Raw genomic sequence first — 14,217 nt, forward strand, 5'->3', positions numbered from 1 at the left:
GTTTCTTTTGACAGAAGGCTGCATCTTCTTAGTAACTCTTCAATAAATGAATACATTTGATACAAATCAAATGCTGAAGGGGTTTTTAAAGTGGAATTTTCTCCCATTGAATGATTTCAGAGCTGTTTGAGAAAGCCCAACCCTCCCCCAAGTATGTCTGTCATCCTAATATGTTAAGTTGAATTGATTTTCATTTGGTTGTTTTCAATGCTTGTGTATATGTGTTTTTTCCTAGGCTACACTTAAAAGTACTTCAGATTGTCTGACAGCAGGAACTGAGAGAAGCAGTCCAAAGATGTCCTTCACCCTACCTTTTCGTTTTCTTGATTTGAAAAAAAAAAAACACACAAAACGCATTTCTTTTTTCCTTTCGTCAGACTTGGCAGCGAAGACACTTTTCCTGTACAGGATGTTTGCCCAATGTTTGCAGGTTATGTGCTGCTGTAGATAAGGACTGTGCCATTGGAAATTTCATTACAATGAAGTGCCAAACTCACTACAGCATATAATTGCAGAAAAGACTTTTGGATCCTGGTGTGCTTTCAACTTTTGTACATAAGCTGTAGCTACAGAATTATATCTGTGTGCTTTTTTTTTTTTTTTTTTACTATTCATTTGGTCCAAGGAAAGTTTATACTCTTTTTGTAATACTGTGATTGTCTCATGTCCTTGGTAAGTTAAACTTTGGTTTTGTACTACCTGTGTTCTGCTGAACTGATGAATCACAGAGAACCAAGCTCTCCGTTCTACAGCTCCACTGGACAGCTCTGCATCTGTTCACGGCACCGCATAATTCACAGGAGAACCAGTAGCCTGTTGTCCATCTGCTGAACTAATGGACTTATCAAAACTCTTTTAGGGGGGAAAAAAAAAGATTAAACTCCAGCCTTGTACAGGTCTTTTCTATTTTTTTTTCCTTTGTTTGTTTATTTTGTTATTTGCAAATTTGTACAAACATTTTAAATGGTTCTAATTTCCATATAAATGATTTTTGATGTTACTGTTGGGACTTGAGATCATTTTTGGAATAGATACTGAACTGTAACGTTTTCTTAAAACTCGAGTCTACCTTTGTTACATAGTCTGCTTGTAAAGTTGTGGAACCCCAGACATCTGAAGCAGCGTCCGTGATTTTCCTTTTGTATTTCTAACTGGACTAGTACTAATTTTATACATGCTTCACTGGTTTGTATACTTGGGGATGCTCCTTGGTGATGTTTTCTGATTAATCTTAAAATCCTTGTAATTAGTACTTGCACACCCAACATTTCTGGCCCTACCTTAGCAGGAGAGTGATGTATAGTTACGGACATTTTGCGTTTCACATTGAGAACTTGATTTGTTTTTGTGTATGTGTTTTACAGAAATCCCATCTGCTTCTGCTGTCCTTGTGAACTAGGCATCCCTACCCGGCATTAAATCTTCTGATCAGTGCCTGTATGCGCTTTGTTTCAAGTACTCCTGGGGGTTGGCTGCAAAGTATTTGGAGATCAAAAGGGGCGACCCACCTCCAAAACAGTGCTCCTTTCTCAAGCTGGAGTTTTGATCAACTTAACCTTTTTGAGTTGAACTTCAGCAAGTTTTCCCTCGTAACACTGTGCTCTTCCTTGTCTAGGCAGAAGTTGGCTTTGTACTTCTGGAGAATTATGTCCATACTCACTCTTCAACCCTCTTCCCCTTCTGTCCTGCAGATTATTTGGTGCACTGTGGAAAGTGAGGTTGAACGGGGGCATTTTTAAATGGGACTTGAGTGATTTTTAAAGTGCTTGGTGTTTATGAGTGCAGGTGGCTACCAAATAGACTAGCACTTGCTTAAAAATTTGGGCACTAAATTTGAAAACTGACAAGCTAGAAGTAAGTTATACCTTTGAGTCTATTTAGAAAGCCATCACTTTAAGAATTGGAGAGTTTCTTTCCCCTTTAGCAACGCAAACTATAATTCTGGTCATTATGTTGTAATATTTTCCAGTTACCTGTAACTGATTAGACCCCAGTTAATTGGCTTTGCATCCCATTTAGTCCATCAGTGTTTTGAAGTCATGCAGAATGCCCAGAGTCAGCACAATGAAAGGAACAGGTGCACAAAAGTGTTCCTCTGGCCTTCTTGAGAAAGCTCTGACTTCTGTTGACCTAGCCCACATCACGCTGGCTTTGTCTGGCCCAAGAATTGCGTCTCTCCTGGCTTGGGTTTTCCTCCACGTTTAACAAGAACACAAGTTTTCTGGATGGATTTCCTCCAGGAGGCAGGCTCTATTGTATGCTTCCCACAGTGACTTATACACTTTTGAAAATTGATTGAACAGCCACCCCTCTAACCATCTTCATTGTTGGCCACTCCAAAATAAGTCTGGTTTCAGAAACTCTGGTTCCTCTGACCGGTGCCCCCTGCACCTGTGCTCGGACTCACTGGGGCCACAGATCTCGTGTTCCCTGCTGTGACCGCCACTTCCGGCCCCCCAGGCCAGCACACACTGAGCCTCATCAGGCCCATCGTTCACTGACGAGGCAACTAGCTACCAAAAAAAAAAAATCACTGTTCAAATCTTACTACTTCATAGAGTGACTTTTAAAAAGATGTTGCTTCCTTTTGAGTCTGTGTAAATATCTTTCTTTTTCCCTTCAACTTTTGTGTGTGTGTGTGTTGAAATTTTAACAGGAATCCTGGGTAGCTCTCCAGGGTACAGTGAAGTTCAGTGAAAGGCACCTTGTCGGTTTTGAAAACAAACATTATGTGACCTCTGGTAATTCTTTTTCTGTACGAATACTGACTTTCTGGAGTAATGAGTATATCAGTTATTGTACATGATTGCTTTGTGAAATGTGCAAATGGTATCACCTATGCAGCCTTGTTTGATTTATTTCCTCTGGTTTGTACTGTTATTAAAAGCATATTGTATTATAGAGCTATTCAGATATTTTAAATATAAAGTATTGTTTCCGTAATATAGACGTATGGAGTATATTTAGGTGATAGATGTGTTACTTGGAAAGGTCTGCTTTGAAAAACTGACAAAGTCTAAATTAAAATCCCAGTGAGCAGTGAATCAGTGGAACGTCCCAAGAAGGAGGAGAAAGATACTCAAAATGGAAACAGTTCCCCCAAAGTATATGATTTGGACTTAATTCAGCTGCTGGATATGTGTTACCAATCTCCCCACCCCACTCCTCCCCCTCCCCAGCTGAGTGATTACTGAGTAATCGTTCAGTGAAAGACGCAGTGTGGTTTATGCAGACAAAACAGCCTAGCATTACTCTTGGCCTCCTCCCTGAGGAGGGTGACAGCCTGGCGGTCTGGCCACGTTCATCCCATCCGGACGCAGACAGACCCGCCCGCCCTTGGCCAGTCGAGTTTAGTACCCGTGCAGATCCTGCGTTCCCGCTCCAATACAATGAAAAGTGCCTGATGATGCTGATGTACTTACAGACATAAGAACAATCTTTGCTATTATTGTATAAAGCCATAAATGTACATAAATCATGTTTAAATGGTTTGGTGTCATTCTTTTTTAGTTGTGCAAAGTAAGCTCTTTATTAGTCTTTTTTTTTTTTCCCCCTTCTTGTTTAGCTATCACATGAATTAAAACCTTGGCAGCCACAGTGCCATGCTTAATTCAAATCTGGTATTTCTTTGGTGAGGGGTGGTGGGTAGCGATGTGGAAACGCTCTCTCTCGGACCAGACTATAATCCCTGAGGGTTGGAGAGCAAGTTGGGTCCGTGATAACAAATCACCCTTCATCTGTCCGCGCCTGACACAGCATCGGCACAGAAATGACTAGATGTAGGAGAGCTCGTGCTGGAGTAGGCAGAGCTGAAGGTAAAAATACCTGAAGGTCAGGTGGGAGGGCCCTGGCTAGGAAGTCGCTGAGTGGGGTTGGGTGGTGTGGTGGGAACAGTGGCTTCCCAAGGCCACGTGAAGGGGGCGGGGTGGGGCGGGGGTAGTTCTTCCATTCAGTGGCTGCAGATGGGATGTTTCTGTGTTTGCGTCTCTTTAGAAAATGCTCGAGGAATAAACTAGGATTAGATTGTGTGTGTGCGTGTGTCAGTTCAGTCATGTCTGGCTCTTTGTGACCTTATGGATTGTAGCTTACCAGGTTCCTCTGTCCGTGGGATTTGCCATGTCCTCCTCCAGGGGATCTTCCTGACCCAGGGATTGAGCCTGTGTTGTCTCCATCTCCTGCGCTGCAGGAGGATTCTTTACCACTGAGCCATCCAGGATTAGGTTAATAATGGTTAAAATGCATCTTAAAACCAGAATTAAGCCCCAGCTTTCCATGCTTCTACTTGAGGTCATTCTAGTGTATACCTGTGTGGACACTGGAAAATCAGTCCAGCTTTTAGGTTTGTTTTTTTTTTTTTCTCTTCCTTCCTCCCTCCCAGCTTTGGAACCCTTGCTTTAACATAACGATAGTCAGAAGCCCAGAGTGCAAAACAGATAACCCCATCGGCTCTCAGACCTGGGGCTCGTGCACACATCATTGTGAAAACCACTCATTTTGTCCAATGGAGAAGGGAACGGCAACCCACTCCAGTATTCCTGCCTGGAGAATTCCACGGACAGAGGAGCCCGGCCAGCTACAGTCCATGGGATTGCAGAGTCCGGATACGATTGAGCAGCTAGCACAACGCAACCATCTAGTCCAAATGCAGGAAAATGCCTTGACTGCGCTGCCAGAACGCACCAGCGGGCTCCTTTCAAAACCCGCCGTGCACGTAGCCCAAATCACACATCTAAGTGTCATTTATTAAGGCTGGTTCCCACGTTGTCACGTCCGTTGATAAGAGGAAGCAACACAGCAGGAAGGGACAGATGTGTGGTTGGAGCTGGATGGTTAACATGGAGGGAGAGACTTCCTTCCTCGGACAGTATCTCGGCGCCTGCTGTGACCAGAGCCTGACCGATTGTTTCTTGACCTGTGAACCTGCCATACCGCCAGGACTTTGCCTTGGCTATTGTCTCTCTGTGACCTACCGAAACAATGATGGTGCTGGTTAAACTTAGACCGGTTGGGGTGGTCAGGTAGGTGGAAGGCTCTTCCAGGAGGTGTAGCCTCAGTGGCAACCTTGGGAGTAGTCACTGTCACACACACACCGAACCTTGTGTCGTCTGTTGAACCTTGTGGGTTAGGAGCCTGCAGCTGGGCTGGGCCGTGACCTCCAAAATGAGAGCGTGTTTATGCAAGGCTTCCTTATTCTCATTTACTACTTCGTTATTTTGGTGTAGGAAATCACCCTGGTGATCACTTAGATACATGCTTCCTAGGACATTTACCAGGTTAATTACCTGGAAGACGAGTGAAGTTACTGGGAACTGGAAAAGGAGGTCTGTGTTGGCCGTTAGGTAGACAGAGACAGCCGAGGTGTGAGCTGAAGGTCAAGGGCAGGCCCTTGGATCCTTTGACCAGAAGAGCTACAGAGTGGCATGGGCCTCTGAAAGTTGAAGAGAGAACTTCTGAGTTTTGCAGGTGGCTGGGAGAGGAGGCTCTCTGGGCAGACCCCTGGCTTGCCAACATGGCTCTGAGAGGAGAGAGCTCTGTGCTGGGAAGGAGTTCACCTGTGAAGGAGAAAAAAAGGGAGATTGAGGCCAGCTTTCCTCTACTCGACTGGTAGTGGGACAGCTTTTCCCTCCTGCCCATGAAGTCAAAGGCGGAACGAAACTTTTTGGCCTTAGTCCTTTTATCACGCTCACATCTTCGAAGAGTGAGGCTTGTTTGCATTGGAAGCCACGGGTGGGAAGTAGAGATTTACATCCTTCAGGAAGGAGGAGGGCAGCTTGGTGAGGGCTTGGTAGTCATTCTTTACCTCTCCTTCCTTCCATGAGCTCCAGCCCCCGACAAGCAACTTTTGAGTTCCCGTAAAACTTCAGCTTGGCTTAGGATGGTGATCCACTTGCTGCAGTTTCTGCAGATACACTCGGGGCTGTAATGTCACTATGAATACAGTTGCCACTCCCTCAAGATGATCTTAGCTGCTTAGAACAGGGCTCATGGGGCCATTTTAAAATGGATTTCTCTCCCTGGTGAACTGGGATAGAGGGCATTCTGTTTTGCACTTTGTCTGCACAGTGGTTGCAGAACAAACTAGAGATGCCCACTTGCTCAGTCTGTGCTGGTGTCGGGGGCGCTCACAGTGTTGGCAGGCCACTAAGCTGGTCTGATGCTTGGGCAGCGATTTCCCCACAGGTGAGGTAAGTTGAGGATACCGTCTGCTACATGCCTCACAGGTTTGATATGAGGTTTGGGGGATGAGATAATGTCTGCAGATGGCGTCCCCTCTCTGGAAAAGCCTCCGTGTAGGAGCTGGTGTCAGCATAGGTAATGGTAGGTCTCGGGAGATCTGTTTCCTTAGTGGGCTTTTGCATAGTCATTGCTCCCTGTGGGGTAAGCGGAAGGACTGCTTGGTCCGTTTCCATCGTATTTCTGCATTCCCATCTGCGGGCCTCCATCTCTTACTCAGGAAGTGGGTGGACATCTTACCAGACCCAAACTCGAGGAGAGTCTGTCACTTCTCCTTGGTAACTCCAGAAATACTTGATACATAGTAAGTTGTAAACCAGTCTAAACTTGAGATATTTGTTTCCCAAGAAATCCTCTGTGGACCCATATGCAGGAAATTGAGAGAGATGGTTTTAGACAATTTGACCTTGACCTCACCTCAATCATGTTCACCCAGACACTGCCAACTCCATGTGCCCTTATAGGCTGACCTGTTAAGACAGGAAAAGAGGCGAGAACCAGGCTGAGGTTGAGAGGGACTTGTGTGCTGGAGCCTGACTGCCAGTTCACAGGAAGTGATGCTTAAGTTTACAGGAATCCTGTGAGCTGATTTCAGAAACCACTGTTGTTTGCAATTGACTTAGAGAAACTCACTACTAAATAAGTTACATTAAAAAACTAAAGTAGTGGGACTTGGTGGTGAAGACTCTGTGCTTCCAATTCAGAGGGCGATGTTTCGATCCCTGGCCCTGGAAGTAAGCCCACATGCTGTGCAGCCAAAAAAAATTAACAGAAAGGTAGTAAAGACTCAAAACTCATCATGCCCTCATCTCTTGTCTACTCTGGAGGTGTTTGAACTTGTATCTTATGATGGGGATGCTGCCACTGCTGGTGCTGAAGCTGAACAAAGTTTCAGTTTAATAAATATAGTTTGAACAAGAGTGGGAAATGACTTAACAGTAAATCATGTCAGTTATGTTTTTTCTCTTTTGGCCACGCTGCGTGGCTTCTGGGGTCTTCGTTCCCTGACCAGGGATCAAGTCCCAGCCCTTGGCAGTGAAAGCGCAGAGTCTTACCACTGGACTGCCAAGGAATTCCCATGTCAGTTAAATTTTTTGAGAAGAGAGTGGATTGATAGGCAAGTGCATTTGTCAAATTCCAGCTGAATTGCGTGACCACCATATGTTGGCTGCAAAAATCAATTCGCCTAATAGAGTTTAAATTCAAGGCTATTGTATATTTTATTCTCTATAGATTGTGTGCTACATATTTTTTATATCAATAAACTCATAATAAACTTACGGACATACACGCCAGTATATGTTGCTGCCCCATGGAGCATGTTAAACATTGACCAGCGCACCACTGATGGGTGTAACGAGGGCATGAAAAGGCTGGCAGTTTGGATGACGTAGAACAGATGGGTCGGCAGGGAGGGGAGGAGAGAACAGGAAGTTGTGTCAAGGTCTAGGGTGTGGTCACGATAGTCAGTGATTGACAAGCAGGATGGGGCCCTCGAGTGGTAGAAGATCAGGGAAGAGGAAGCCTGAAGATTGCATGGGGTGTGCAAAATAGATGTCAGAGCCAACAAAAGGCATAGCAGGAACGGGGTGGAGAGGAAGCCTCAAATTCAAGGGCCCCAAATCTTAATTGAGGGGAGGAACCAACCAAGTGGCAGGTAGGGTACCTGCCTAGGAAAGGTACCCAGGGGAATAGCTGAATGCCCTCAGCATCAACAGAGGTTTCATTTTTTAATTTTTAAAATTATAATCTTTTGGCTGCACCACATGACTTGTGGGACCTTTGTTCCCTGGCCAGGGATCAAATCTCGGTCCTTGGCAGTGAAAGGGTGAGGTCCTAACCACTAGACTGCCAGGGAATTCCCTGCCTAATTTATAATGAATGTAAAAGAAGGCTGAGCGTCGAAGAATTGTTGCTTTTGAATTATGTTGCTGGAGAAGACTCGAGAGTCCCTTGGACAGCAAGGAGATCAGACCGGTCAATCCTAAAGGAAATCAACCCTGAATATTCATTGGAAAGGCTGATGCTAAAGCTGAAGCTCCAATACTTTGGCCACCTGAGGTGAAGAGCTGACTCATTGCAAATGACCCAGATGCTGGGAAAGACAGGCCAGGAGGAGAAGGAAGCGACAGAGGATGAGATAGTTGGATGGCATCGCTGACTTAATGGACGTGAGTTTGCACAAACTGTGGGAGGTTGTAAAGGACAAGGAAACCTGGAGTGCTGCAGTCCATGAACTCGCAAAGAGTCAGACTCAACTTAGCAACTGAACAATAACAATTTAGCATAATCATATACCCGGCATTGTATTATATATTATAATTATATTTACTATTAACTTTATATAAAATAAGCATCCTTAATACTGATAAGTATAAGTGACTAAAATAAACGTGAGGAGGAGGGATAGCTATTCTCTCTCTCTTTTTTTTTTTTTTTTTTTGCCACACTTGTGGGAGGACCTCAGTTTCCTGACCAGGGGTCAAACCTGGGTTCTTGGCAATGAAATTATGGAATCCTAACGACTGAACTGACGGAATTCTCCAACAAAGATTTTTTTAAACAAGAGGGTGGAAGGGGAAGATTCTGGAGTTGGGAAAGAAATACAAAAACGATGCCAGTTCTGCTTCGGGGGCTCACTGTGGTTTGTCAAATGGAAATAATGACACCTACTCAACTGGAGTTACTGAGGGAGACAAATGACCTGAGTTAAGACCCTATCATGGCGCCTGGCACACAGAAAGTTCTCAAGAAATAATGGTGACCAGACATTCTGGTTTGGCCAAGACAGGCTTGGGCTAATTGCGCCCAGCACAATCATTAGCTGTTCTTGTCGAGCGTTGGGGTGGTTAATGACATGTTCACCCTATCAGCAAATGACTATTTTCCAGTGAATTACTTCCTATAGCCCTCGCTTCAGAGTGGACGTACCAAAAGCCTTCCTGAAAGAAGCTGGCTGTGGCTGGAGGGTTTGGCTTCTAAAGGAATGTTGGCCTGGTGTCTGAGTAGCATAGGTTAACCTAAACTCTCTTTTCCTACCTTCCTTGGCTTTCTCATTGCCTCTGCCCTATGTACCAGTCACACCCAACAGCCATTCCCTTTTATGCTTCCACTTGTCTCACAGGCTGGAAGGTTTTGTTGGAATGCCTTTCTCCTCCTTTCCTTGTCAACAAGGGAGAGCTGAACCTCCTCCTACCCCTTAGGCCCCTCGTATGGGAGTCATTCCTTGCACAGGTGGGCTGGATGCCTCTCAAGACACCTTTCCGAAGTGCAGGCATGTGGGTGGTGTGTTCAGCTCTGGCTCCGTCATAGTCCTCAATGGTCCTTCCGAGGCAGCCCTCTCGCCATCCCACAGAGATGTTCAGAACCAGGCTTGGCTGGCACGGGTCATCCCTAAGCTCCCAGTGAGCCTAAAGCAACTGGCCAGTGCTTGCCACTGGACACAGCCAAAGGCATTCCTCTGGGGCGTGCCAGTCTGCGTCTGCCAACATTCCAACAAATTAAAAGCAGACCAAGGAGCCCAAGGTATTTGGACAAGTCTGGAGCTGCTATTCACTTTCTTCAACCAAGGGAAGTTCAAAGGCAAGAGAGGGGATGGGACCAAGGATGAAATGCCTTAAAGGGACGTCTGGCTTTCTTTCCAGCCGGTCATCCCCACGGGCTGCTCAGTCCTTTCTCATAGCTCTTCTCAGGGCTGCTGGGCCAGGCTCAGGCCCTTTTTGCTCACTTCCTACCTTGAAAATTTCCAATACGGAGACTGAAATGTCAGTTTCTCTGCTTACCTAGAGTCCTTGCTTCACTGTGGATGTACCAAGAGCCCTCCTGGAAGAACTGGCTCTAACTGGAGGGTTTTGCTTCTAAAGGAATGTTACTGGTGTCTGAAAAGCGTTAAGTTAACCTAAAATGTACACAGCCTTTTCCTACCTTCTTTGGCATTCTCACCTCTCCCGCCCTATGTACCAGTCACACTGGGGTTGCACGTCTATAGAAACAACTAGGTTGTGCCAATCCTGGGACAGTCCTAGCTTCTCCATTAAAAAAAAAAAAAAAAAAAAGACACAGTTGGTCACCCCGAGGTAGTTGCTGATTTGTTTTCTCAGAACCTCACCCAAGAAAGACACTGTCATTTGTAATCTTTACTTTTCTGTCATGTCACTGGGTTATTTCCACTTCTCCCCTACAGAATAGAATTAGATAAAATAGGTGTGTGCCTTTGTTTTTATTCTGACTTTTTAAATAATAGTTTTGAAATTAATTTGAAATATTCCAATATTTTTTGAAATACAATATTATTTTGAAAGGAAGGTAATTATTCTCCTTTACAAGATAACAGTTCTTTTCCTACCTCACTTCACCACACCTACCAAAACAATGGCTTGGTAAAAAGGCGATGTTTCCTGAAGTCAGACAGTTCTGTTTAGAAATACTTGTGACGTTGTGAGGGAACACTCCCTGAAGAGAAAATTTCATTTATTCTTAGGAATGTATCTTATGAGATCTCAGCAGTTCTTAGAGCCCTGTGGGCTGTATTTTAAATTAGTATGATCTTTAAAGTTTCAGGTCCATTTTGATTTCTTTTTTTCTGTCTTAATTGAAATTTCATTAAAAGCGTGAATAATTTTCAAACCCTTGGATTGGACTGGCTGGAGGCATTTAACAGCTGTATGGAATCTCATGTAACCATCATGTGGCCTTTTCTTTTTTGAAACAACAATTGTCTTTTGTAAGAAAATCACATGATTAAAAAAATAGACGACTAGCAATAATTCTGTTGTCACTTGGCTGCTGACAGGAGTAGAAATAGGGAGAAAGACATCAGAAAAATGCATTCTTGGATCCCTCAGCCACACCAATCTGCAAACCTTCCTGGAGGAAATAATTTCCTTTGTCATTTCTGGGTAACTAAAAAAAAAGGCTTCGGAATGTTTCCAGGCTTGGGCATTTAGTTGTGTAATACTTTTTGGAGTCTGAGTTACCTTAGTTTGCTCTAGAAGTTGGCTCAAAACCCAGCCATCATCCCCACTGCTGGATCTGAGTGTCAAAGAGAGTGTTATCAATTTGATGAATGAAAGCTCAAGTCTTTATTATGGACAATAATACTCCCTCTGGGATTAGACATTCTTAATATTCTTGAGAGCAAAGAGAAGTTTGAATCAGCTTTGGGTCCCAAAGATGCTGTCATGAGACGCAGCCTGGCTCTGGCTCACATGTACCCCACCTGCAGGCCTCCTGCCGACGTGGGTGAGGGGCACACCTCCTGTCACCTTCTAGAGTCCAGAGAGGGAATGTTCCACATACGGAATGTTTGAAAGCGGTAGGGCTGGTCATTGCCCAGCACAAAGAAAGTGTTGAAATTGAGTGTTTCTCTGAGGAATGAGTCGATGTTATTTTCCAGGGCAGTTCTAAGACTCGTGGAGGAAAAACTATAATTAAGAAAAGTGGGTGGATTATTGGGAAAGGTTTTTTCTTCAAAAGGTTTTGTGATCTTAGTAGCATTTGACGTGTGTCATACTTTCCATGAAAGGTTACCTCGCATCTGCTGAAGTTTCTTCCTCAGCCTCCCTTTGAATTCAGATGAGCAGAGCAAACCCACTCTGCATGGGTCACGCATTAGGGAGGATGTTCCCTGGGCGGAGTTTAGTTCCTAGAGACCCTAGGGAAACTTGCTGAAGTAAGACATGTTGTTTCTCCAAGTGTAAACTACCAACTGTGGGCAACAGAATAATTTGAGAGGGACTGCCCTGGGAGCCCAGTGGTTGACAATCTGCCTTGCAATGTAGGGGACATGGGTTCTGTCCCTGGTCAGGAAACTAAGATCCCACATGCTGTGGAGCAACAGGACCTGGGCTTGCTCCAGAGCTGGCATGCCACCACTAGAGAAATCCATGAGCCACGATGAAAGATTCCACTTGCCACAGTTAAGCCCTGATACAGCCAAATTAATTAATTAATTATTTAAAGAATAATTGGGAAGATTTGTAGAAAAGTGCAAATTCCTGAGTTTCTCCCCATACCTATAAACATATGGATTCAAAACTTGGGATGAGCGGTGGTGGGTAACGGCTGAGAAATCTGTGTTTTAACTATTCCAGGTGATTTTTGTGGACACTAGAATTTGAGAGCTACCACCAGTCTATGGAGATGCTGGTTTACTGATATTCATTCATTCATTCAGCAGTTAAATACCTCCTGAGCACCGCCTGTGTAGCCGGTCCTCTGCAGAGGACTGGAATGCCCTGTGTGGTGCACAAGACAGGCTTATCATCTTCCTTCAGGAGGCTTTCAGTCCCCTATCCTCTTCAGATGTGTGGCGAGGTATACCAAATAGATGTCACGAAGTATTCTTTTAAACATAGATGACTTGGGGCTTCCCTGGTGGCTCAGTGGTAAAGAATCTGCCTGCCAGTGCAGAAGACACAGCTTCGATCCCTGGTCTGGGAAGATCCCACGTGTCACGAAACAACTAAGTCTGCGCACCGCAGCTATTGAGCCTGTGCTCTGGAGCCCAGGAGCTGCAACTGTTGAGCCCATGTGCCGTAGAGCCTGGGCTTTGCAAGAAGAGAAGCCGCCACAGTGAGAAGCCCGTGCACTGCAGCCAGAGAGTAGCCTGTGCAGCAATGAAGACCCAGCATAGGAAAAAATAAATAAAATATTTAAAAAATAGGCTCCTGGGATCAGATAAATACTGGGCTGATAACTGGTCCTGAAACTCTAAAATTTCCATCATCCATCCAAAGGCTTTTTCTGTGCCTGACCTGCTGGGCGTGCCAAGTGAACTAGTTGGGCAGACTGGCTTTTTGTCCTCGAAGTGCTAGCAAATCCAGATCTGGGCTGGCCTCTTGCCAGCACCGGGCTCCATACCTGAGTAGCACCATGGAGTGGCATTAAAGCAGCTTCAGCCAAGAGGCCAACCTGGAAAAACAGCCAATGTGATCCCTACTGACCAGATGGCAGTGCTAAGCACATCCAGGACTGAGGAAAATGACCCAGTCTGTGTAGGGTCTGTTTTCCACTGGAAATGAAGCTTTTTTTTTTTTTTTTTCAATTAATTTTATTTTTTAAGAGCTTCGTGAGAGAAACAGCTCATCCGGCAACAGCTTTGAAGGAACGTAAGCTGGACCCAGTTGTCCGGTCTCTGAGATGAGCTTACCATACTGAGCACTGTGGCCCAGGCTGGGCAGACACCGCCTTGCCCCTGGGCCAAGCCTGTGCAGCTCCCGGGCAGAGCGCTCCAGGGTGGAGAGCCTCTGTTCCAAACCCCAGTGAGGAGCAACAGCCTTGGCCCTGGGGCAGGGTCAGTCGCCCGTGATGATAGCACCTTGACACCTCATTTGGGTGGTGTCCTCATGCTGAGGTCTGCCCCAGACAAGGGAACATTCCAGAATCATGGGAAGTCTCCACCTCCATGGCTGCCTGGATTTTTTCTATTTTGTTTGTAAAATAGAAGTAGGATATATCCCAAAGTAGGATATAAATCTCTCTTGCAAAAGGTACCATATCCAATTCAGCTTGACTTTTTCGGGGTCTTCACAGACATATCTGTGGTTAAGCCACGTTGATGTCCAGAGGTGTCCTTGATTCTGAAAACTTGAACTTTATGTACTGGTGCTGAATTGAATCTTAGAAACAAGAGTTTTGGGTGAAAGAGAAAAGGATAGTTTTATTTCTTTGCCAGGCAAAGGGGGACACAGTGGGCTCATGCTCTTAAAACTGTGTCCCAACCTGGAAAGATCTGGTGAGGAGTTTTACAGCAATGGTTCAAGAGTGAGGTTGCTGATAAGGATCAGAGTGTGTGCAGGTCCTGTAATCCTTTAACCTGGCTTCAGGGTCTCTTAATGAGTTTCTTTGGTTTCTTTAATTTGGCCTCAGGTGGTCACCTGATGAATTTCCTGAGGTTGTCAAACTGATCTTCTCTGGAAAGAAGAATGCTAATATCTTCCATTTGTTGTGTGTGTGTGTATGGAGGGGAGGAGGCGATTTCTA

At 45.0% G+C, this 14,217-nt stretch overlaps 1 protein-coding gene across 1 annotated transcript in view; it reads left to right on the forward strand.

Moving 5' to 3' along the window:
* Positions 1 to 3,489, forward strand: part of FOXO1 (forkhead box O1) — a 92,763-nt gene extending 89,274 nt beyond the window's left edge. Inside the window, exon 4 of the mRNA XM_040267017.1 lies at positions 236 to 3,489. The gene's annotated coding sequence lies outside the window, so the exon portion shown is untranslated. The remainder of the gene's footprint in view (positions 1 to 235) is intronic.
* Positions 3,490 to 14,217: the final 10,728 nt, after the last annotated feature.

This window comes from Oryx dammah, unplaced genomic scaffold, assembly GCF_014754425.2.
Source record: "Oryx dammah isolate SB20612 unplaced genomic scaffold, SCBI_Odam_1.1 HiC_scaffold_24, whole genome shotgun sequence".
NCBI classification, from domain to species: domain Eukaryota; kingdom Metazoa; phylum Chordata; class Mammalia; order Artiodactyla; family Bovidae; genus Oryx; species Oryx dammah.